The 25,789-nt window shown below is 36.1% G+C and overlaps 1 protein-coding gene across 6 annotated transcripts in view; it reads right to left on the reverse strand.

The window, feature by feature from the left end:
* The window catches only part of CCDC88A (coiled-coil domain containing 88A), a 125,433-nt gene that overhangs the window by 93,503 nt on the left and 6,141 nt on the right, over nucleotides 1-25,789 (reverse strand). The window lies entirely within an intron of this gene.

Raw genomic sequence — 25,789 nt, forward strand, 5'->3', positions numbered from 1 at the left:
GATTGTGAAGTAGCAGAAGCTGAAAAAGAATAAAAGATAGGACCTGGTTAAGAAAGAAATTCAATGACACCAAAAGCAAAGGCAATAAAAGCAAAAATAAACAGGTGTGACTACATCGTCCTAAAAAGCTTCTGGACAGCAAAGGACACAGTGAAAGATGATAAGGTAAACACTGAATGGGAGAAAATATGTACAAATCACTTATTTAACGGGGTTAATGTTCAAAGTATACAAAGTACTCATACACCTCACTAGTGAAAATGATTTTAAAATAGCCAGAGGAACTGAAGAGGCATTTAAAAAAAAAAAAACACCATACAAATGGTCAATGGGTATATGAAAAGGTGTTCAACATCACAAGAATCAGGAAAATGCAAATCAGAACTACAAAGAAGTATTACCTCATACCTGTTGGAATCTCAGTTATTAAAAGACAAGGGATAAGGGTAGGTGAGGATGAGGAGAAAATGACCCCTTGTGCACTGCTGTTGAGAATACATTGGTGCTACTGTGAAAGTTTCTCAATAACTTAAAAACAGAACGACCATATGATCCAGCAATCCCATTTCTGGGTATAAAAACCAAAGGAATAAAAAACAAGATCTCAAAGAGATAATGGTGCTCCCATATTCACTGCAGCATTATTTACAATAGCCAAGATATAGAAACAACCCAAATGTCCTACAACAGATAAGTGGATTAAAAACATATGAAATACACACACAGACACACACAGGTACATACAGATAGAGGGACTTCCCAGGTGGTACTATTGGTAAAGAGCCTGCCTGCCAATGCAGGAGACTTAAGAGACACAGGTTCAATCCATGGGTCAGGAAGATCCCCTGGAGGAGGACATGGCATCCCACTCCAGTATTCTTGCCAGGGGAATCCCAAGGACAGAGGAGCCTGGTGGGCTATGGTCCACATGGTCACAAAGAGTTGGACAAGACTGAGGTGACTCAGCATGCACACAGACAGAATATTATTCAGACATGAGAAAGAAGGAAATCTTGCCATTTGTGAAAATATAGATGAAATTTGAAGGGGTCATGCTAAGTGAAATAACCTAGAAAGAGACGGAAAAATACTGTATGTTCTTCTTTACACGTGAAACATAAAAAAACACTCAAACTCACACAGAGTGAAATAAGTCAGAAAGAGAAACACAAATCCACATATATATGGAATTTAGAAAGACAGTAACAATGATCCTACATGCAGGGCAGCAAAAGAGACACAGATGTAAAGAACAGACTTTTGGACTCTGTGGGAGAAGGCGAGGGTGGGATGATTTGAGAGAATAACACTGGAACGTGTATATTACCACATGTAAAATAGATGACCAGTGCCAAGTTCGATGCATGAAACCTGGCACCCAAAGCCAGTGCTCTGGGACAATCTGGAGGGACAGGGTGGGGAGGGAGGTTCGGGCAGGGCTCGGGATCAGGGGACACATGTATACCCGTGGCTGACTCATGTCGATATATGGCAAAAACCTTCACAATAAAGTAATTATCCTCCAATTAAAATAAATAAAATGATTTTTAAAAGAATGTCAAATTCATAGAAATAGTAGAAGAACACTTGCCAGCATCTGGGATGGGAGAGTTGCATGGAAAGAGGGAGAGGTTGGTAAAAAGGTTAAAATTTTAGCTATAAGATGAATAAGGCCTGAAGATATAATGAAAAACATGGCAACCACTATATTAAATAATTGAAATTTGCTAAGAGTGTGGAACTTAAATGTTCTGACACACAGTTAAAAATGTGAGGTGATGGATGTATTACTTAATTAGATGGTGGGAATTCATTCACATGTACACATACATAAAGCCACCACTACGTACACTTTAAATGGTTACAATTTTGTCAACTGTATGTCAATAAAGGTGAAGAAAATAAAAATTTTTAATTAAAGTTTTTTTTTTTTTTAAAGAATAGGAAATTTAAGTAAATGCCAGAACATTAGCAAAGATCTAGTTCCTCATTAGGACAAGGAGGTCAAGCTAGAAAAAGACATTGCCAGGTGAAATGTCCCTATGAAAGGGCTGAGTGTGTAATATCATAAAGCAGGAATCTAAGAAGTTGCTGGGACAGAGTACTAACCCATGGTTACAGACTCTAAGTGCAGGTCCCTCCACAGGAGAATGCAGAGAAGACTGACACTTACCCAATAGAGAATAGGAACTGAATGGACACTTCTCATTCCTTAATCCCTCCCTTTTTTATACAGTCTATTGTACCTGATGCCTTCAGTTCCTTCCCTAGACAGCACTCTATGGTGCTTTATTTCAGCAATTACTTTGTGGGTTACATTTATCAGTATTTATCATATCAGAAAATGAAACAGAAAATTTCACGGTTGTTTACTTATTGACTCATTAAAAAAAATAAATAAACCCATTACATGCTTATAAACACCAAATCAAAAAAAATTTTTATTGAGAGGACTGGCACTGTTTTACTATTTTTAAATATCTCTTTGATATCTACCTTAATGTCAAAAAAAAGGGGAGGGCTGATGTTCATCTTTGCTTCTGCATTCCATCTACTGTTTGTGTTATTTTGGTTCATGTATATGAAGAAATAAAGGGCTTCCCCAGTGGTTCAGTGGTAAAGAATTCACCTGTCAAAGCAGGAGACATGGGTTCAATCCCTGGTATGGGAAGATCCTACATGCTGCAGAGCAACTAAGCCCATGTGCCACAACTACTGAGCTTGCACTCTAGAGCCCTGGAATTGCAACTGCTGAGCGCGTGTGCTGCAACCACTGCAGCCCATGTGCCTGGAGCCCATGCTCTGCAACAAGAGAAACCAAGACAGTAAGAAGCCCACACACCACAACGAGTTGCAGTTGTTCACTCCAACTAGAGCAAAGTCCATGCAGCACCAAAGACCCAGCACAGCCAAAAATAAATCAATAAAAATTTATATATATATAAAAAAAGAAATCGGCCTCTCACAGACATTTAGTTAAAAGTTGACAGAGCCTAGGGACTCTCTGAAAGGACCCTCAAACTATACTGTGAGAACTGCTGCTTTACTTCAACTATTCTCTTGCCAGCACTCTCAACACTAATCCTGTTTTCTTATCACATTCACACTGTCAATCCCTGATACTGGATCAGCTCAACTGTGTACACTGAGGTTGCCCATAGTACTAGATGAGAAAATAATACAATTAAAACTCAGCTAAAACATCACATAGGTAGAAACAGCATCAAATTTGCCCTTTGCCATAAAGAATTAGAAACTGGACAAAACATACAAAATAACTAATTTCAGACTTTGAACAGCAAATAATACAAGACTATAATCTCTAGCAAAGCTCTAATGAAACAGTAAGTACTTTCCAGAATGAGACATAAGGAAGGGTAGCCCATGTCTCACTGAACTCAGGGCGACAAAGTTTGGAATTTAAGGGAATTAAAAAACTGAAATTTTCAGAAAAGAAAACCAGAGACAAGGAAGCTATACAAGCAAAGAGCTCCCAAAATATGCCCTTAAGATTTTGACTAAATACTAAGTTGTACATATGCACCCTAAAACTCCAGGAGGCTGAGCAGAGGACAAGTACAGAAAAGCTGGAAACTAGATAACACCCAAAGCTCACAGAGTGCAGAGAGAAATTTAAGTTCTGACCAGTCAGAATAAATACCTAGAGCATCAGTAGAGTCCTCAGGAGAATCATGTCTTGGCAATTAAACTAGCAGTTGAGTAAAAGCTATTCCAGAAGCTCCTTAGAAAGCTTTGCAAACAAGCATTGAAAGGCTCAAGCTGGGGATTCTCTGGCAGTCCAGTGGTTAGGAATCTGCACTTCCACTACAAGGGACAAAGGACTGAACCCTGGTCAGGGAACTCAGATCCCACATGCCATGTGGTGGGGCAAGAAAAAAAGGAGAGAAAAGAAAGGCGCAAGCTGATTGCAAGTAACTTGAAAACCTGCCAAAACAAACTTCATCACTGCTTAAAGAACAAGATCTAGACCCCACCATGTAATAATCACAATATCCAACATAAAGTAAAAAATTACTAGACATGCAAAGAAGCAAAACAAATAAATAAATAATGTGATTTGTGAACAGGAAAGAAAATGGAAACAGTTAACAGAAACAGATCCAGAAATTAAGAGAGAATGGACACAGCAAACAAGTATTTCAAAAGAGCTGCTATGAATATACTAAAGAACTTTTAAAAAATAAACATTATATGAAAGAAAAGTTAACTACTTTTATTTATTTTTTTTAATTTTATTATTTGTTCTAACCCCTTGTTTTGGCTATATCAGGAATTCCTGTTATCTATATACTGCATGTTCAATGCTTTATAATGTATCCCTCTCTTTTACATCTTTTTCCTTTAAAAAAGAAAAATATCCTAGTCTTATATTTTATTGTGATTTGCAAAATTTTCCCTTATCTCATCTTTTATTTTGAGACATTACTTTTTGTGTGTGTGTGTGCTCTTTTTTATTTTTTTTACTTTACAATACTGTATTGGTTTCGCCATACATTTACATGAATCTGCCATGGTTTTCATGAGTTCCCAATCCTGAACCCCCCTCCCACCACCCTCCCCATAAGCATCTCTCTGGGTCATCCCAGTGCACCAGCCACAAGCATCCTGTATCCTGTATCGAACCTAGACTGGCGATTCATTTCTTACATGATAGTATACATGTTTCAATGCCATTCTCCCAAATCATCCCTCCCTCTCCCTCTCCCAGAGTCCAAAAGTCTGTTCTATACATCTGTGTCTCTTTTGCTGTCTTGCATACAAGGTTATCGTTATCACCTTTCTAAATTCCATATATATGTGTAAGTATACTGTATTGGTGTTTTTCTTTCTGGCTTACTTCACTCTGTATAATCGGCTCCAGTTTCATCCACCTCATTAGAACTGATTCAAATGTATTCTTTTCAATGGCTGAGTAATACTCCATTGTGTATATGTACCACTGCTTTCTTATCCATTCATCTGCTGATGGACATCTAGGTTGTTTCCATGTCCTGGCTATTATAAACAGTGCTGCGATGAACATTGGGGTACATGTGTCTCTTTCAATTCTGGTTTCCTCGGTGTGTATGGCCAGCAGTGGGATTGCTGGGTCATAAGGCAGTTCTATTTCCAGTTTTTTAAGGAATCTCCACACTGTTCTCCATAGTGGCTGTACTAGTTTGCATTCCCAACAACAGGGTAAGAGGGTTCCCTTTTCTCCACACCCTCTCCAGCATTTATTGCTTGTAGACTTTTGGATCACAGCCACTCTGACTGGTGTGAAATGGTACCTCATTGTGGTTTTGATTTGCATTTGTCTGATAATGAGTGATGTTGAGCAACTTTTCAAGTGTTTGTTAGCCATCCATATGTCTTCTTTGGAGAAATGTCTGTTTAGTTCTTTGGCCCATATTTTTAAAAACCCAAATGGAACTTCTAAGGCTAAAAAATATAATATCTGAAATGAGAAATTTATTTGTGTAACAGAAGATAAGAAACTATTACAAAAGATCAGTGAATTTGAAGACACACACACACAAATTCAAAAAAACACAGGAAAAAAAAAAAAACAAACACCTGAAATGAACAAAGGAGACTAAAGGAGCTAAGGGGCAACAGATTAACAAAAAAGTTGCATGGACAATACAGTTTTTTTCCTAAACCACCTGAGAATAAACTGATGGCCTGATACCCAAGAATCCACACACATTTTAGTATTTATCTTGTACAAACACATGTAACTATCAAAATTGGGAAATTAACAATCATGTAATTACTACCATCCAATCTGTAGAATCCATTAAAACTTGTTCCAATTACGAATGGCTTTATAGGAAAAGGGTCTAGCTCAAAACCACACTTTGCATTCAGTATTCTGAATTACAATCCCTAGTCTCTTTCAGTTGGAACAGTTTCTATCTTTCCTTGAAATTCATGACCTATGTACTTTCAAAAGTTATAGGCCAGTTACAGGCCAATTTTTTATAGAATGTCCTTCAATTGGGTTTGTCTGATTAAATCGTATACTGCCCATAATTAAGTTCAGGTTACATATCTTTGACAGGAGAAATGCAGAAGAGATGCTCTGATCTTCTCAGTGCATGCTAAGAGGAGGTACATGATTTCACTTTATCCCATTACTGATAATATTCACTTTTATCACTTGATTAAACTGGTATCTGCCAGTTTTCTCCATGGTAGTCATTATTTTCCTTTTGAAATTATTTTGTGAAGACATACTTTGAAACTATGTCAATAATCTGATTTACATCTATCTTTAATTTATGTATGTTTACATCAGTATACACTTATGATTCCTCATAATTATCAGTGATCATAATCTATTAATATATAACTTCTTTTATAATATCATAGATTGTCTTTTCATTTTGTTGACTGTTTCCTTAATTGCACATAAATCATTGATATGATCCACTTTTAATTTTTACTAAAAATTTTTACTATAAAATCAGTTTAATTCTCTTTAGGAAGGGCTTTTATTGGCTACATTCATAAATTCCTTCCAGTTTTTGCTGTTAATATGAATGTAATTTTTAAAAATTTATTTGCTAGTAGATTACTACTGATATGTAAATACAGTAAATTTTTGTGTATTTCTCTTATCTTTAGAAATCCTGTTTGTTGGTGCTCTTACAGGTTCTCTAGAATGTAATTTATAGTTTTTGCATACTGAAAATCAATGATCCCAACACCAATTACTAAAGAGCTTATTGTTTTCCACTGATCTCTATGATTATGCTAGATTTCTATCTAAGTGTGCCTGTAAGTGTGGCTGTACTTTTGGCATCTATTCTGTTTCTTTAACCCATCTGTCTATTCCTGCGTCATTAAAACCCTTTAAATATTACTATGGCTTTATTGCCATCTTGATTCTATTAGAGCAAGTTCTTCTCCTTTGGTTTTGTTTTGTATATCGTCCTGCTTAGTCACACTTGCTGCTCTTTTCTATTAGTTTTAGGATATTTATTAAGGTTCTATGAAAAAGTTTGTTGAGATTTATTGGGATTTTATTAATAAACTAATTTGATACATTCACATTAGTAAATTTTTTAAATTTATGCACAATGGTATTTACATATTTAAGTCGGCTTTTTTTCCCTTGGGTTTTTGTTGGTGAAATGGGTTTGTTTTCTATCACACTGTCTTCTTGGTCACTGCTAGTGTGTAATAGGAAAACTGTAGTTTTTGTATATTACACTTCTGATTAACCACCTTTTAAAATTTAGTTTATTCAGTTCATTTCTTGGATTTTCTAGCTGAAAAATGTTAAGTAAATGACAATTTATCTCCTTTCCAATTGTATATCTCATTTCTGTTTTTTACTTACTGTATTAACAATAATGGAGATAAGAGCTATCCTTATTTTGTTCTCAAATTTCATGAGATTGCTTTTAATGTTTTGCCATAAATACCTAATGTTCACTGTCATTTTCTGATCAACACCCTCCTTCAAATTAAGTTCCCTCCTAATCCTATTTAATATCTTAATTGGTGAATTTCTCAAATATCGACTTCCATGTGATTCTTCTCATTTAATGTGTTAATGTAGTGAATATTACATTGTTACATCTTTAACACTGAATTGTCCTCACGATCCTAGACTATTACTCCATCAGCCCCACCCCATAGTGTAACTACTGTTCCCATGTTTGGTACATCATTCTATTATAGGTCTTCCAGTACTAATTGCCTTTATGCCTTTTACTTTCTCACCAGAATGTAAGTTCCCTGACAGCAGGGACCTCATCTTATTATTCTCTACAATCAGCATATATCCTAAGCAAATGTTTGAATAGGTAAGAACAATAAATGATCTGAGACCAAGCAAAGAGTTTTTTTTTAATATAATTTTATTTATTTTAATTGGAGGCTAATTACTTTACAATATTGTATTGGTGGGGTTCAGGATGGGGAACATGTGTATACCTATGGTAGATTCATGTTGATGTATAGCAAGCAAAGAGTTTTAAAAATTGTTGCTTACTATTAAGAGTTACGAGATGACATTCTCCAAGCTAAAGTCATTTGGCAGACTCGAGTAGACATTCCCTACTAAGGTTTGTGTCCCAGATATCAGTTGAATAACACAGTTCTAAACCACAATTTGAGACATACAGAGCAAGCAAGAATAATAGAAAAGTAAGTTAAATTTCACTTGTGACTGACTTATTCTTAAAGCAAATAATGAACAATGAATAGCCAAAGCAAAAGGATGTATAAGTGGAAAAGTAGGTCTCTTAGATGAAGGTACCAACCAGAACTAGTTATCCACAAAAACAAGGAGACTATATCACAGAAGTCAGATTACGTGCCATGGCAGACAAAAGATAAACAGCAGTAAAGTCAAGTCATGGTTAAAAATTCAGACAGCTGAAGGGAAAATCCTGTTTTACGTAACTAACTTGGTATACTTTTTGTCAGTAAGTTACATACTACACATACATACTGTAGCTATATTCAGTTCAGTTCAGTCGCTCAGTCATGTCTGACTCTTTGCAACCCCATGAATCGCAGCACGTCAGGCCTCCCTGTCCATCACCAACTCCCGGAGTTCACTCAGACTCACGTCCATCAAGTCAGTGATGCCATCCAGCCATCTCATCCTCGGTCGTCCCCTTCTCCTCCTGCCCCCAATCCCTCCCAGCATCAAAGTCTTCTCCAATGAGTCAACTCTTCACATGAGGTAGCCGAAGTACTGGAGTTTCAGCTTTAGCATCATTCCTTCCAAAGAAATCCCAGGGCTGATCTCCTTCAGAATGGACTGGTTAGATCTCCTTGCAGTCCAAGGGACTCTCAAGAGTCTTCTCCAACACCACAGTTCAAAAGCATCAATTCTTCGGTGCTCAGCCTTCTTCACAGTCCAACTCTCACATTCATACATGACCACAGGGAAAACCATAGCTTTGACTAGACGGACCTTAGTCAGCAAAGTAATGTCTCTGCTTTTGAATATGCTATCTAGGTTGGTCATAACTTTTATTCCAAGGAGTAAGCGTCTTTTAATTTCATGGCTGCAATCACCATCTGCAGTGATTTTGGAGCCTAAAAAAATAAAGTCTGACACTGTTTCCACTGTTTTCCCATCTATTTCCCATGGAGTGATGGGACCGGATGCCATGATCTTCGTTCTCTGAATGTTGAGCTTTAAGCCAACTTTTTCACTCTCTTCTTTCCCTTTCACCAAGAGGCTTTTTAGTTCCTCTTCACTTTCTGCCATAAGGGTGGTGTCATCTGCATATCTGAGGTTACTGATATTTCTCCCGGCAATCTACTTAATGTATAAGAGCTTAGTTTAATCAAGCTATCACTGTGGAGAAAAGTACATTTGTAATTGAGAAAAGACTGTAGGAATGACTCAGTAAAAATGTTAGGTATACTATAGGTACATAAATTTCATTTGTAATCACAGACATTCAGTAAGTATCTTTTCTCTCTAGTCTTCCATGTTTTATTTCTATTTTCCTTATTCTGTATTTGAATTCTCTTAAATTACCTCTCACCTATAACTATCTCCTAAATGATAACATTTAGACCCCCAAAATACTTTAGAGATTATCTAGTTTCACTATAAATCAGAAAATTGAAGTCCAAAGTAGTAATTTGCCTAGGCTGTCACGGATTCTTCCCTTTACTCTCTTTCAATCTTTTCTCTTACTCAAGAAAACAAAGACAATACCAACAGAAAATGGTTTTGGCAATGTCATCTATAAAATCCATGTGTACAATAAATCATTGCTTTTTTGTTTGAGTATATTCCTGATTGTTTTCATAGTGATTAATTAAAATAAAGAAGATTCATTTCCTTTGCCTCTCCAGTTCATTACAGTACTATTTTCTTTAAAAATCTAGGTATTTAATTCAGATGAAAAATATTTAAGAAATTCTATTTTAGTAGTACTACTGAAGAGGTATGTACACCCAAAATCCCTCAAATATACAGTACAAGTCCACTGTTACATGACAATACATAATTCAGATTATACTTTGGAATAGATGCATAATATTCCAATAAACACATGTGATTCCATTCCCACTTTAACTAATTTTATAACGTAAATATTATCTTTGCCTTCACAGAGTTGTTACCAAGTTTCTCTGTGTTCTTAAAGTGCTTTTAAACTTAAGTCTTACAAGTTTCTGTTAATATTTTATGTCCAACATTACTCATATGATATTTCAAAATTTATTAAATTGCCAGAAAGGCCTATAGTCTCCTTTGCATAAAGCTCTTCTCCAAGAATTAGCAAGTTTTAAGAATTTAGAATATTAGTTTGCTCAAATTCTTTTAAGAAATTTTTGCAGAAAAAAATATTTACGTTCTGTATCGTTTCTTCAGCCTCTGAGAAAGACTGTGTATAACAATTAAAACAATTCTGAATATAAAGAGCAGGAACTGTCCAGTTTTTATACACTAAGTATAGCAGATGAAATTATTTTAGAAATCTAGGAAAATAGGAAATATGCCATTAAGAGACGTTAGAGAAAGTATTTTGAAAAATTTACAGACAGTACTTCAACACCTAAAATTAACCTCACTTTCAACAGGGGTCTTAAAAGACAGGGGAAATGAAAGTTTTCTAGTGGCTTTATGTTTATAGATATTTGCTATGATTAACATGGGATTTGAGGGGGTTTCCAGATAATTAGTAGATCCTACAAGATACTAGATGGAGTAGATCTAGTAGACTCATGAGCGATTTCAAAGGAGTAGTGCAATTCTCTGGTAAGAACTGGCTGATACCTAGGTATTCAAGACCTCAATTTGAAGTTATTTTAATAATCAATCAGAACTGGAAAGTTCCTACTGCTTTAGAATCATTGGATATTGCATCACAGTCTACCCATAAAGTTCTGAACTGGAGATGGCGGTAACTGCTAAGCACTCTAGGCATGGAGTGAAAGCAATAAACTTTCAATTACAAGGCTTGGGTTTCCCATTTGATTCATGCTTAATTTGAGTTAGGGTCATACTGACATATGTTAGGACCCTGAAAACAGGCCTTTTGACCCCAAGAACGTCACCTCTTTATGTGAGAGACTTCTCTCAGGTGAAACTGCCTGAAAAGTCTTAATCTCAATTCCCATGAAACGCTATTAAACATTTAAGGATGGATCTACTGAAAATAATGCAATTTAAGAAAATTAGTAACTTTAGGAAAAGAAGTATTTTTTTTAAACGAAGAAAAATATAATAAGGATATGCTACCTGGCTCTGAAGAAAACATTACATATGAATATTGATTACTGATTTAACTTGCAATAAATTAGAAGGATAGTGTAAGAAAATAAACAGATGGGACATTAAAAAAAAGCTAAAATCTCACCTACCATTATCAGGAAGTTAGTAGATACTGTCTGAAAGGGATAAATCAAGAAATACTAGGGTAAAAAAAATAAAAAGAAATACTAGGATAGGTATATTCTCACTACATTCCGGGCTAATTGACAGAGGAAACTACTTTTTAAAAAAGTTAGAAGTTTTACTCTGGGGAACAGAAATTAAATGTGGCTAAGTTAGGGCAGAGATTATAGTTTTTCACTGTGAACCTTTTGGTATTAACTAATTCTTTTAACCAAATGGCAATCCACTCCAGTATTCTTGCCTGGAGAATCCCATGGACGGAGAAGCCTAGTAGGTTACAGTCCACGGGGTCGCAAAGAGTCAGACACGACTGAGCGACTTCACCTCCTTACTTCACCTTAACCATGTAGAAAACTCTTTTAAAGAGGGAAACGATACAAAAAATGCTGTTTCATGAAGCTTTTTTATTTACTTTTAGGAAAAATATCAGGTCATACATGTGGCACTCAATGCTAGCGATTCAGAGTCACAAGATGTGTGATACTATGCATAAACATAAGAAAATAAAACAATATAAAACATTTCTTCTGTAAAAAGTATGCATTCTATGAAAGACAGAAAGGACTCCACTCCCACTGTATATTTTAAGGTTTATTTCTTTACAGGATACAGGGGTCACAGTGTAGCAATTTAAACATACTTACTATAAGTCCAGAAATCTCTAAAAAGAAACTGTAGTCTATTCAGTATTCTAAAATCCTGTTTTTCCTTCATGTTTAATACTTAAAATGCTAAACAAAGATTAATTCAGAAAGAGTCATAATTAATTAAGTTTTGTTTAAGTTTTTGAAGGCACACCTTAAAAAAAAAAGGCTATCTTTGAAAAAACCTTTTTCTAAAACAAAAGATGAGCTATTGAATGATATACACATAATATGTGAGGAAGTACCTTTCTAATCATACACAGCTATCCCTAAGTCAACGTAATTTCAAACTGTCCGTTTCCTCTTATAAGATGAAAATCGAGAGAGGCAAATAGCCTAGCAATATAAGTATAGCTCAAATCTGTCCAGCCACAAGTTAAATGCAACATGGCAGTAAAAGACTGCCTCAAGCAATTTCACATTTATAAATGACCTACTTATGACAAGATACATTAATTTCAATAAACAGGCTATAGTATTATCTGTCACTGCATACAGTAATTTTTAAATTAAGAGTAAAAGAGGAAGGAAAAGTTAGCAATTCTGCAACTAATATTCTAAGATTTGGTCCTTATGTAACGAGGATTATATCTTTATTTATTCATTGACTATTATCTATGAAAAAGAGAAATCTGATAGTTTTAATGGCTTTATGCTCTTCTACCCAGACTGCAAACCTGTTATGTATCCTCTTGGACCATCTGTTTAGTGTTGGTGCCTAACAACTACATGTGCTCATGTTCTTGACAATGCCATTCTAATTTAAAGCTAGTTGTACACAGGGCTTTTTTTTTTTAAATTTTGAGATATATCACATAAAAGAATAGTATTTACATGTCATCTTGAAACATACTGAAATAACTAATTTGCATATTTAATTTAAAATGCACATATACCAGAACGATAGCTTTATGAAATATTAACTGGAAAAATATCATCACATTTAGGGTTATCCAAGTAGTAAGGTATCAGGGAACTAAGTGGTTTGTTTTTGTTTTTGTTTTTTTTTAATTTTTATTTTTACTTTATTTTACTTTACAATACTGTATTGGTCTTGCCATTCATTGACATGAATCCACCACGGGTGTACATGCGATCCCAAACATGAACCCCGCTCCCACCTCCCTCCCCACAACATCCCTCTGGGTCATCCCCATGCACCAGCCCCAAGCATGCTGTATCCTGCATCGGACATAGACTGGTGATTCGATTCTTACGTGATAGTATACATGTTTCAATGCCATTCTCCCAAATCATCCCTCCCTCTCCCTCTCCCTCTGAGTCCAAAAGTCCGCTATACACATCTGTGTCTTTTTTGCTATCTTGCATACAGGGTCGTCATTGCCATCTTTCTAAATTCCATATATATGTGTTAGTATACTGTATTGATGTTTTTCTTTCTGGCTTACTTCACTCTGTATAATCTGCTCCAGTTTCATCCATCTCAACAGAACTGATTCAAATGTATTCTTTTTAACAGCTGAGTAATACTCCATTGTGTATATGTATCACTGCTTTCTTATCCATTCATCTGCTGATGGACATCTAGGTTGTTTCCATGTCCTGGCTGTTATAAACAGTGCTGCGATGAACACTGGGGTACATGTGTCTCTTTCAATTCTGGTTTCCTCAGTGTGTATGCCCAGCAGTGGGATTGCTGGGTCATATGGCAGTTCTATTTGCAATTTTTTAAGGAATCTCCACACTGTTTTCCATAGTGGTTGCATTAGTTTGCATTCCCACCAACAGTGTAGGAGAGTTCCCTTTTCTCCACACCCTCTCCAGCATTTATTGCTTGCAGATTTTTGGATCGCAGACATTCTGACTGGTGTGAAGTGGTACCTCATTGTGGTTTTGATTTGCATTTCTCTAATAATGAGTGATGTTGAGCATCTTTTCATGTGTTTGTTAGCCATCCGTATGTCTTCTTTGGAGAAATGTCTATTTAGTTCTTTGGCCCATTTTTTGATTGGGTCATTTATTTTTCTGGAATTGAGTTGCAGGAGTTGCTTGTATATTTTTGAGATTAGTTGTTTGTCAGTTGTTTCATTTGCTATTATTTTCTCCCATTCAGAAGGCTGTCTTTTCACCTTGCTTATAGTTTCCTTTGTTGTGCAGAAGCTTTTAATTTTAATTAGATCCCATTTTTTAATTTTTGCTTTTATTTCCAGAATTCTGGGAGGTGGAGCATAAAGGATGCTGCTGTGATTTATGTCGGAGAGTGTTTTGCCTATGTTCTCCTCTAGGAGTTTTATAGTTTCTGGTCTTACATTTAGATCTTTAATCCATTTTGAGTTTATTTTCGTGTGCGGTGTTAGAAAGTGATCTAGTTTCATTCTTTTACAAGTGGTTGACCAGTTTTCCCAGCACCACTTGTTAAAGAGATTGTCTTTACTCCATTGTATATTCTTGCCTCCTTTGTCAAAGATAAGGTGTCCATATGTGTGTGGATTTATCTCTGGGCTTTCTATTTTGTTCCATTGATCTATATTTCTGTCTTTGTGCCAGTACCATACTGTCTTGATGAGAAAGTATCCCTTCACCTTAGCATCTCCCCCTTCTCACAAACTCAATCATAATGCACGATGGCCAATAATAAAATGTAGTATTAATATAATCTTTTATAAATCTATATAACATTTTCACATTTTAACTAATTTGTTCTTCACAATGAGTAAACAGTCATTCTTGGAGAGGTATGTGACACACAATTACCACATTGAGATTATGGATACAGCCCCAACCATCTTCATGTATTAAAACACTTTCATAACTTAAGATAGAGAATGTAAGATTCAAAAGTTGAAGAAATATCTGATATTTTCTAGTTAGCCCAAGACTGAGCTAGCAGTACAGCACAATCTTCCCTTAACAAACAGAATTAATGCTCTGATTTAAAAATCGCAAATGGACCCAAAGAGAATAAAACTACAATACACTTAACTCTGGTTTTATCTGAATTGGATAAAATGACTAAAGATACACCCCTTACTTGTTAGAATGAGACAACATGAGCTCTTCAAATATTAGGTTAGCAGTTTTCTAACTTTTCGGTCTGAAGACGTCTTTCCCACTCCTAAAAATTATTGGTAACACTAAGGAGCTCTTATTTATGTGTTATATCTATCTATATTTTACTATATTAGATATTAAAATTAGGAAGTAAAAAATAATTTGTTAGTCTATCTAAGAATAACAAACTCACTGTATATTAACATAAAGAGCATTTTTATGACAAGTATTCTTTTCAAAACCAATAAAAAAAATTTTAGTAGGGAATGACATTCTTTCATAACTTTGTAAATTTCAAGTCTCTTTAATGTTTGGCTTAGTAGAAGACATCTGAATTGTTAAATCCACTTCTACATTCAATGTGTTGTGATACATTATTCTGCTCTAAGTATATGAAAAAAGTTGACCTTACACAAACATGCAATCAGAAAAAGGAAGAGTACTTTAATAGTCCTTTCAGATAATTACTGATATTCTTCTCTGATACTATCGAAATTCAGTGAAATGCTACTTTTTTAAAAGGCTGGACACAATCTGGAATTCGAGCCCTTATCAATGAACTTGTCTTGCTGTTATAACATTAAAATCTACTGGTTTATCTGACACGTTGAATGGATCTTTTACATATGCATGATTTCTTACCAAGCACCGGTCATTTTGAAAATACTGTTTTCACTGAGTTACACAGATCTTCCCAACATTGCACATTTTATTATTTAATATTTTAAAATTACATTATTACCACCTCCAGTCTCACCAGAAAAGTCTTTAAATATTGAGAATCTACCAAGTTCATGATTTCTGTAATTCAGTCTTATCACCGACAACACATAGTATCAGATATCTTCCTTGAAGTGATAGGCTCACTTTATTCATTTTTGAGAAAGTGTTTGCAGAGAACTCAAGCTTGAATAACTATAGTTTGCCCATCAGTCATTCTCTCAAGTAAAAACAGTGTTCCACAAAACAGAGACTTGCTCTGCCTTGCAACTCAAAACATCATGAGTATTTTTTCTTGAAAGAATCACCATACCCCATTATACAACAAAAGTGTTTCAGGCATACTTCCCATTTTGTCCTTCAGAATGTAAAAAAGACACACACTCAAGAGTCAAGACTAACCAAGGTAAATTTTACTTTATCAAGACATTTTAAAGTAAAGCTGGATTTCTTTTTAACTGCAAATACATAGTGTGAAGAATATAAGTACATATATAAGTATATAGTGTGGAAAGTATAATGACCACCAGCACAGTCTGGTGCTACTCCACCATTTATGCTAAGATGTGAGCAGTTTTACCCACTCTTGCTCTTCTACCATTACTGCTTTTGCAACACAGGTAAGAAAGGCAAATGCTATCTTAATATTATTATGAAGATAATTCTGACTTGAGAGACAACCAGACAGACTCCCAGCTATCTCCTGGTCTCACTTTGAGACCACTGTGTTAGGCTAATCAACTCCTGTTCTTGACTATGGAACTCTGAGGACTTAGTATTACACTAATCAGTGCCTCCATAAAGTAACAGAATCTTCATGTGCTCAGTGATCAACCACATGGCGAGTCACTGAAACAGAAATTGTTTATATAGTACCAATGAGCATCACCGACCAGTGGTGGAACTTTCATCCAGTGCCCTTAAGCCTTCAGAAAGGGTCACAGGAGTCTGTCTAAATCAGTATTCTAGGGCAGTATATGCTCCAGATCCAGTTACCCTAGAGACTCAAGAAACCTCAAACTGAGTTGATGTGCAGTTAGGTACTTTCCTCGATCAGTGACCAACTTATTAACTAGTATGGCTTTCACTCCCACACTATCAATTCTCTAAAGATAGTTAACCCGAAGTCCATAAATCCTCCTAGGGTAATTTAAATAGTTCATTTGATTAATTATCAATGACATGTATCATTGTCATTTCTGAGAAGTAATAAAGCCCTCTAAAATTACGAAAAACTTTAGAAAGTATTTTCTAAAGTACAATCTCTTCTAATTAATGAACTAAAATACACAGTCAGAGAAACTTATCTCAAGTAAGAAGTTTAAAAATTTGATAAGAAAATGCCTTTTCATCATCAGTTTCTCTAATATAAAACAAAAATAGTTTCTCTAATATTAAACAAAAATAGTTCCCATAACTCTAGGGATAACTCTAAGAATATGAATTCTATTAAGAGCAGAATTCTATTAAATGATACTGGTTTAATATACGCCCTTTTCAGTATTCCATAAAAGTGATCCAAAAGAATCACAAGCTAACTTCATTATAAGTCCACCAACTAAAGGCAAAACAATAGATGCTTATTAAAAAAGCAATGATAAGGACAGACTGAAATGAAAGAAAAAATACAGTAAAAAGAAGTAAAACAGAAGGGGAAAAATAGCCACACATATAACAAGCATAGTACTGAAAAATATGTGATCAATTGAAAACCAAGTAAGAAGAAAAGCACAAATAGGGAGGTAAGAAATTATCAATAGGCAAGATGGTCTACAAACGGGAGGAGGAAACTGTTCCAGGGGCCTCCAGTTTCATAAATATGGATCACTAGTTTTTAATAGAGGAACATATGACTTAGGATTTCAGAATATTTTAAAAGTGCCTAGGAACAGCAAAGTTGATGGATAATGGGATGTTCAGAGGAAAAACATGCAATATTCACTAAATACGGAATTTAATTTCTCTATAAATATAAGAATTTCATTTTAAAAATAGAATTAAGAACAAAAAACCTCTGGAGAACTATGCAAAGAAGGCCAGAGTAAATAACTGTGTAATAGCCTATGTCTTCAGAATAATGTGCAATATACGAATATTCTCAGATAACAGAAAAACTTGAAGACAGCGCTATCGAAACTCTGAAACACTGTTTTAACGTCTATTAGCACAGACAAAACTTTAAATCCTTAAAATTACCAGATGTATGCCATAAAGATAGCTAAATTCTAAACAGTTAAACTGCAAAAGGAGAGTTTCTTGGTCAAGAAAGGTGCACAGCACAACCGAAAAAAAAAACAAAAACAAAACCCACACTCAACCTAATTTTCAGGGGATTGTTAAATCCCCTAGATAAGCTATATTCTTTAAATGTAGACTTTAACGCATTCTAAAAGCCCAAAATAATTGTAGTAACACATCCTAAAACTATTCTGCAAAATAAATTCATAAACAAAATATGCACTAAATGATAGTCATGAGAATTTGAACAAGAGCACAGACACAGAGCAATTGAAATATTTCTCATACAAAATTAGGCCTCATTGTCGAAACACACTGCCATCTCATAGATTTAAATGTTAAAATTAAGTATTCAAACTTCACATCATTTTTCTTATAAGCACATAATTTTAAATATAGTCTGTCTGCTCAACTTATATCTTCACATCATCTTTCATTCTTCCTTTTCACACACTGTAACTAGAATTTCATTAATTCTTTTGCAGTAATTCTTGAATTTGCTCCTTCTGTAGTCATACACCTCACCCTGATCAAGGACCTCAACACCAAAAGCGTAAATGACATCACTACTACCCATCTATCTTCCTTACCTATTCCTCAAACACTAGTATTAATAGAACATTCAGTTCAGTTCAGTTCAGTCACTCAGTCGTGTCCGACTCTTTGCGACCCCATGAATCCCAGCCCGCCAGCCTCCCTGTCCTTCACCATCTCCCGGAGTTCACTCAAACTCATATCCATCGAGTCAGTGACGCCATCCAGCCATCTCATCCTCTTTTGTCCCCTTCTCCTCCTGCTCCCAATCCCTCCCAGTATCAGAGTCTTTGCCAGTGAGTCAACTGTTTGCATGAGGTGGCCAAAGTATTGGAGTTTCAGCTTTAGCATCATTCCTTCCAAAGAAATCCCAGGGCTGATCTTTAGAATGGACTGGTTGGATCTCCTTGCAGTCCAAGGGACTCTCAAGAGTCTTCTCCAACATCACAGTTCAAAAGCATCAATTCTTCGGCGCTCAGCCTTCTTCACAGTCCAACTCTCGCATCCATACATGACCACTAGAAAAACCACAGCCTTGACTAAAAGGGCCTAGTTGGCAATGTAATGTCTCTTCTTTTGAATATGCTATCTAGGTTGGTCATAACTTTTCTTCCAAGGAGTTTAAGCGTCTTTTAATTTCATGGCTGCAATCGCCATCTGCAGTGATTTTGGAGCCCAAAAAGATAAAGTCTGACACTGTTTCCACTGTTTCCCCATCTATTTCCCCATGAAGTGATGGGACCAGATGCCATGATATTCGTTTTCTGAATGTTGAGCTTTAAGCCAACTTTTCCACTCTCCACTTTCATCAAGAGACTTTTTAGTTCCTCTTCACTTTCTGCCATAAGGGTGGTGTCATCTGCATATCTGAGGTGATTGATAGTTCTCCCGGCAATCTTGATTTCAGCTTGTGCTTCTTCCAGCCCAGCGTTTCTCATGATGTACTCTGCATATAAGTTAAATAAGCAGGGTAACAATATACAGCCCTGACGTACTCCTTTTCCTATTTGAAACCTGTCTGTTGTTCCATGTCCAGTTCTAAGTTCCATTAATTCACTGGTGTAATTCTCAGTACTTGTAATACTATAAATAGTATGTGCTCAATAAACTGAATAAACAAATCAATTCCTTCCTCAATCTGTGCTGCCAATTAATGCCAAAGTGATTTTCCTAAAATATTACTTTTAATCCCCTAATGAGGAATTTTAAATGGCTCTCCAATGCCTATATATGCAGTCTAATTCATAACTAGTGAATTTTCAGGTTTTCTATAATCTGGCCTACTATGGGTCCCCAAATTGGATTTTCTGCTAAGGCTAGTCCCCTCACCATCTTCCAATTAATAAATATACATAATATACTTTTCCCTCAAGCTGCTCCCCTACTTTAAAACACCCTCCTCTCATCTATGGCTATCAAGTCCAATCATTCCACAAGATCTGAATCAAATCTAGCTTCCTCCCTATTTAGGTTTCCCTGACTATCCATAACTCAAGAAGCTAAACCAAACTTCTAACATATATATAAACAGTAGCTTCCCTACTCTTTTAGGTTTGTTCCTAATCGAAACCTGCTAACATACACACACACTCTCTCTTTGAAAAGAAACATAAAACTCATGAAAACTAAAGAAAGAAAGAGAAAAGCTACTAACAAGAGATTTGTTTTCAAATACATGCTTGGAATCATTCATCATTCATCTAGGTATACATTCAATACTTAACACAAATACTTAACTTTAAAACAATAAAATTATATATTGTAAGATTTTGAATCATCACATATACATTTACAGAGGTAGAAATCCAGTTTAATTCATTTGCAAAGATTTTAAACAAAGAGTTGGAGAAAATGAAATTAGCATTCAATTGTAAGTAAACACTCCATTTTCACTGAACATTCAAATCAACTAGGATTTTACTGTGATTTACCCTTTCATAACCAGTCTCAGCGAAAATGGTCTGGAATAGTGATGAACGTTCATTGGACTTCTGTGATCATTTTACAGTATATGCAAATACTGACTCATTATGCTGCATACCTGAAACTAATATAATGTTAATCAATTATACCTAAAAAAATACATTCTCAGAAATAATGCAAAATAAAATTTTGCTTAATCTTACAAAAAAATAAGAAGGATTGGAGTATTGCCTCCGGTGGTCTTTCTTCACTTCTTATCCACTGCTAAGTTGCTTCAGTTGTGTCTGACTCTGCGACCGCAGAGATGGCAGCCCACCAGGCTCCCCCATCCCTGGGATTCTCCAGGCAAGAACACTGGAGTGGGTTGCTATTTCCTTCTCCAATGCATGAAAGTGAAAAGTGAAAGTGAAGTCGCTCAGTCGTGTCCAACTCCTAGCGACCCTATGGACTGCAGCCTACCAGGTCTTATCCACTACCACTTTGTAATAAATAATCCAGGTCTTATTCAAGGACTAGAACTCAACACCTAAAACTTGAGCCATCATCCTTGGTTCCTTACCACGCTAGGGAAAGGCAACAGTCGTGTTGTCAATGGTAACGTGAAGTTCAAATATTTTTCTGGTTATCATTAGGAAAGTAAGTCACATTAAGAATACATCATTTAAAAAGACTTCCCCAAAAACTATTAGCTATTTCACAAAGTTTGATTTTTAATACAAGGGTTATGCTAATAAAATTTCCAGTTACTGGTCTTTTTTCCCTACTATTGAAATTTTCTTAAATTATAACATCGTTAAAATGAGCTATTTATTATCCAGCTTTCTTTTTTAATTCAAAATACTTTTGCCTACCTCTAATGGTGATCAAGAGACCACAGCTTCATTAAGCATAAGGAAATAAGTTCCTTCTCAACTTTAGTTACCTTCACTCTATTTTATTGTATTCACCCATTACTATGGTGTAAGTTTGGCTCTAAATGACCACCCAGAATTGAAACCTCCAAAAGCTCAAATTCCAAAAGTCCCCTCTGACCTCAACATCACACACTACTCTGTCTCACTTCTTCACTCCTTCTAAACCAACTTTTCATTACTGCAAACGCTAGTCTATCAACCTCCCTTAATGACACTTCCCTCCCTCCTCACTTTAATGCTCACATTCTATTCATTTCACCTCTCATCTGAAAATGTTCCCACTCCACATATCTGAATCAATCCCTAATTTTGAATAAACTCCACAGATCTTCTGGGTCAGTTTCTGAGTGCTAAGCATCACCGAACTCAACCATGCTGACTGGCTTGCTAAAATGTGTGGTTTCCAAATCTCAAATAAGCCATCAACCCTGCAAGACAATACTTGTATTCATTTTTAACTGACTCCCTTTGTGATTTCCTCCCAGCAGCCTTGTGAAATTTTCCACTTTCCTCTAACTTCCAGCCTTTAAATGTTGCTGCTTCCTAGGATATGTCATTGGCCCTTTTGTTTATTTTTTGAAATCCATGTCCTTAATTTCTATTACAAACTTAAAAGCTAATTCCCGTATTTCTCTCTCTATTCTAAGCCTTTCTCCTGAGCACAAACCTATGTATATCCACCTGCCCACAAGATATTTCTCACTGTTCACCAGACATTCCAAAATAAAATTATTTTCCACACTTCCCCCCCCTTAACTTTTCATAATGCCTTACTTACAAAAGGCACTACCACTATCATCCATTCTTTTTTTTTTAATATATATTTATATAGCTGCATCAGGTCTTATTAAGGCATATAGACTTAGTTGCCTGTGACATCTTGGATCCCTGGGTCAAACCCACATGTGACATCTTGGATCCCTGGGTCAAACCCACATTCCCTGCACTGCAAGACGAATCAGTAATACAGAATCACCAGGGAAGCCCCTCTACCAACCATTCTCCACCCAAGCAAAAAGCTTGATAATCATCTTAAACACATCCTTTTCTCATTCTTCATACCAAAATGGTAGCCGAGTCCCATCATGTCAGCATTCTCTCTCTTCCATATCATTTCTACATCAATGTGGTTTCTATCTCTGTTTTGGCCTCAGACTCAGTCCTTCTAATGCAAATGCTATCTGCTTAATTATTCCAATGTTCTTTAGTTTATATTAATGCTTTTCAAGATGGGAATAAAGTAGTGAGTGACAAATTTTAAAGAAACAAATTATCAAGAATCTCTGAGGATCTGTCCATAGACATCCTAAGAGTCTTAGGCGCCTGTCTGAAAAAAAGTCGCTTAAGAAACTAATTTAAAATCTATGATTTAAAAAAAAAAAACAACATTCAACAGGGAATTACTACTGCAAAAGAAATGTTTTACTATTACTAATTGAAAAAGAATTTAAAAAACTGACATGAAAGCAAGAAAGTTAAAATTTCTAAAGATTCCCAAGAATACCTGAGGACCCGGTTAAACAAACACTAGTGATGTTGGCTAATTATATATGTTAACTTGGCTGGAACACACAGTGCCCAGATAGTTGGTCAAATATTATTCTGCATGTTTTGTGAAGGTGTTTTCTGGAAAAGATTAACAATGTTAAGTCAACCGATTTTAAGTAGAGCAGATTATCCTCCATAATTGGGATGGGCATTGTCCAACCATTTGAAGACCTTAATGGAACAAACAGAATCTTCTGCTAGAAAATTGCCTTTGAACTCAGCGCATTTCTTCCCTGAGTTCACGCAGGCCCATTCCATTAAATTTCAGACTAAGCCTCCACAATCTCCTGAGCCAATTCTTTAAAATAAATCTATCAATACATCTCTCTCTCCCCATACACATGTACACACATACACATACAGACACACTGACACAGATACAATCTTGTCAGTTTCGTTTCTCTGGAGAGGACCTGAACAAATAGTCATCTCTCCAGGAAAACACTCGATCTTCTCAATGCGGTTTCTTAAGGACAGCTTGCCACTCTCCACCTCTTCAAATTCATTTCCCATGTGCAAGAAGCATACAATCTCTGCTCTGGCCACATAAAATATCCTACAGCTCCCCAATTCCACCATTTTTATTCACATTTTCATGTTTCTTTTCGTGTTATCTTCTTTACTTAAAACGTCCTCCCTCCTATTGCCACTATTTGTGACTTCTATTCACTTGACTGCTCCTATTCAATGTAAATGATTACCTCTCTGTGCCAACACTGTACCAAGAACATAATTCCACTACATAGCACGTATGTCACGCTGCAATTTGTTTACATGTCGTCTCCATTACTAGTGGGCAAAAGACTGTATCTTACTCAGCATCACATCCCAAACACCTATCAAACAGTTTGTGTACAGATTTTGCTATTAAATGAATGAAGTGATCTCTGAATGAACCATCCCTTTTATCCTTCTCATTATGTTTATAGATCCTGGCAAAAGACGTCTGTCCAGAGTGGCACTCTGGCCCTCCTCAGGACATGCCCCTCACCACTGGGCAAGAAGTCCATGAAAACAAGAGGACAAACCCCTACCACTTCTTGATGACACTCCACTTATGTGGAACTGTGGAATTTCTTATTAAAATACCTCTAACCCAATTTCAGCACCTGCACAGGCCTCTCTTCCCGTAAGTTCTGAGGATGTGCTCAGTGCTACAGATGTGTACATCCTTGGGCCAAGCGGCAGCTGTCTGGAAGAGGGAGGACAAGAGCCTGGACCTCAGGCACGTGCAAGATGCCCACAGGCATGCGCAGAGGACCCCTCTGTGGTGCCAGAGTCAGCGATGGAGACAGGAGGCTGGGATTCACCTCTTCAGATGCAAAACTGTGAATTTATGAATTCTAAATTCCACCAATTATCAATCTGAATTTTTACTATTAAGCTGGGGACAAAAAATCTCAGTATGTTGAACATCAACAAGAAAGTTACTAGAACACAAACTGAAGGCTTTATATATTCTAATACCATACAAAACCACCAACTATGACTTGTTCTTACCACCTCACATAAAACATAAGGGGAAAACTCCAATAAAGGTAATGAAAATAAATAAGGGGACAGAAGGAAAACAAAAGCAAGGAGAAATGGAAGACAAACTAAAGGGCTTCCCTGGTGACTCAGTGGTAAAGAATCAGTGTGGCAGGACCACTGAGCCTGTGCTTGAGAGCACAGGAAGCGCGACCACTGCAGCTGGCACACCCTAGGGTCTGCGAAGTCCATGCACCACAACTAGAGACTAGCCCCCACGCTCCACAACTCAAGAAAAACCAGTGCAGCAATGAAGACCTAGCAAACCAAAAACAAATAATTTTTTTTTAAATTTAGGGAAAAAAGGGAGACAAACTAAAAAGTAAAACAAAATAGTACAACACTAAAACTAGAGAGTGTCCTCAAAATTTTGACAATTAATAAAATTACAAAATGTGCATTCATTCCTTTGACTTTTACTGAAAACTTAGATGTACCAATCTATGCTACATGCTGACGATACATGCCACGCACTTACACTATGCTAAGTGCGGGTGACTCGTAACACTGAATCTCTAGCCTCCAAATGCTAACTGTCTAGTAGTAACAACAATTTAACAATTTAGTAAAGGTAGCTGAGGAATAACACAGGAGAGGACAATTAACTCTACAAAGGGGCTTCTCAGCATGTTAAAGGATGAGTAAGAATTTGCTGGCACAAAAAAAAAAAAGGTGGGGGGAGGAAGGGAAGTCCAGAAGACAGTTATTATTATAACAGAAATAAAAGATTTCAACAGCTAACACTTACTTAGCACTCGCTATATGCTAAGCATTGTGCACAAACCATCCTATTTGATTCTTATAATAACACTGTGATTCTCTTTTTATCCTGTTTATAAATGAGAAAACTCAGAAGTGAGATGACACCAATAGAGATCATACAAAACCAAGCTGTGAAAGATCATGACTTGTTTGAGGAAACATGAACAGGCAAGTATGGTGACGTGAAACCAAGTCCACCTGATGCAAAGCCCAAATTCATTCCACTTTACCACACATCCTACTATTCATTTATTCAAGGTAAGTGTAGCAAGAACCTACTGTGTATCAAGCACTGTGTTAGGAACAAAGATATAAAAGATATAGTCTTTGGTACCAAGACAGTCACAGGTTAGTCAGTAGAGTCTAGCATACCAAAAACTGCTATTACCAAGGTATATATAGGGTCCTACGGAAGCACAAGGAGTGCTAAGCCTCAGATGGCCCAGGGAATGGCTGCAAAGCTAAAGAAAACACTAGTAAGGAGGTGGAGAGTGTTCTAAGGAAGGGAAATGTGTACAGAAAGGCACAGAGACATGTGAGAACACAACTTGTCTTTGGGAACTCTAAGTTTGCTCAATCCT

This window comes from Capra hircus, chromosome 11 (assembly GCF_001704415.2).
Source record: "Capra hircus breed San Clemente chromosome 11, ASM170441v1, whole genome shotgun sequence".
Lineage (NCBI taxonomy): Eukaryota > Metazoa > Chordata > Mammalia > Artiodactyla > Bovidae > Capra > Capra hircus.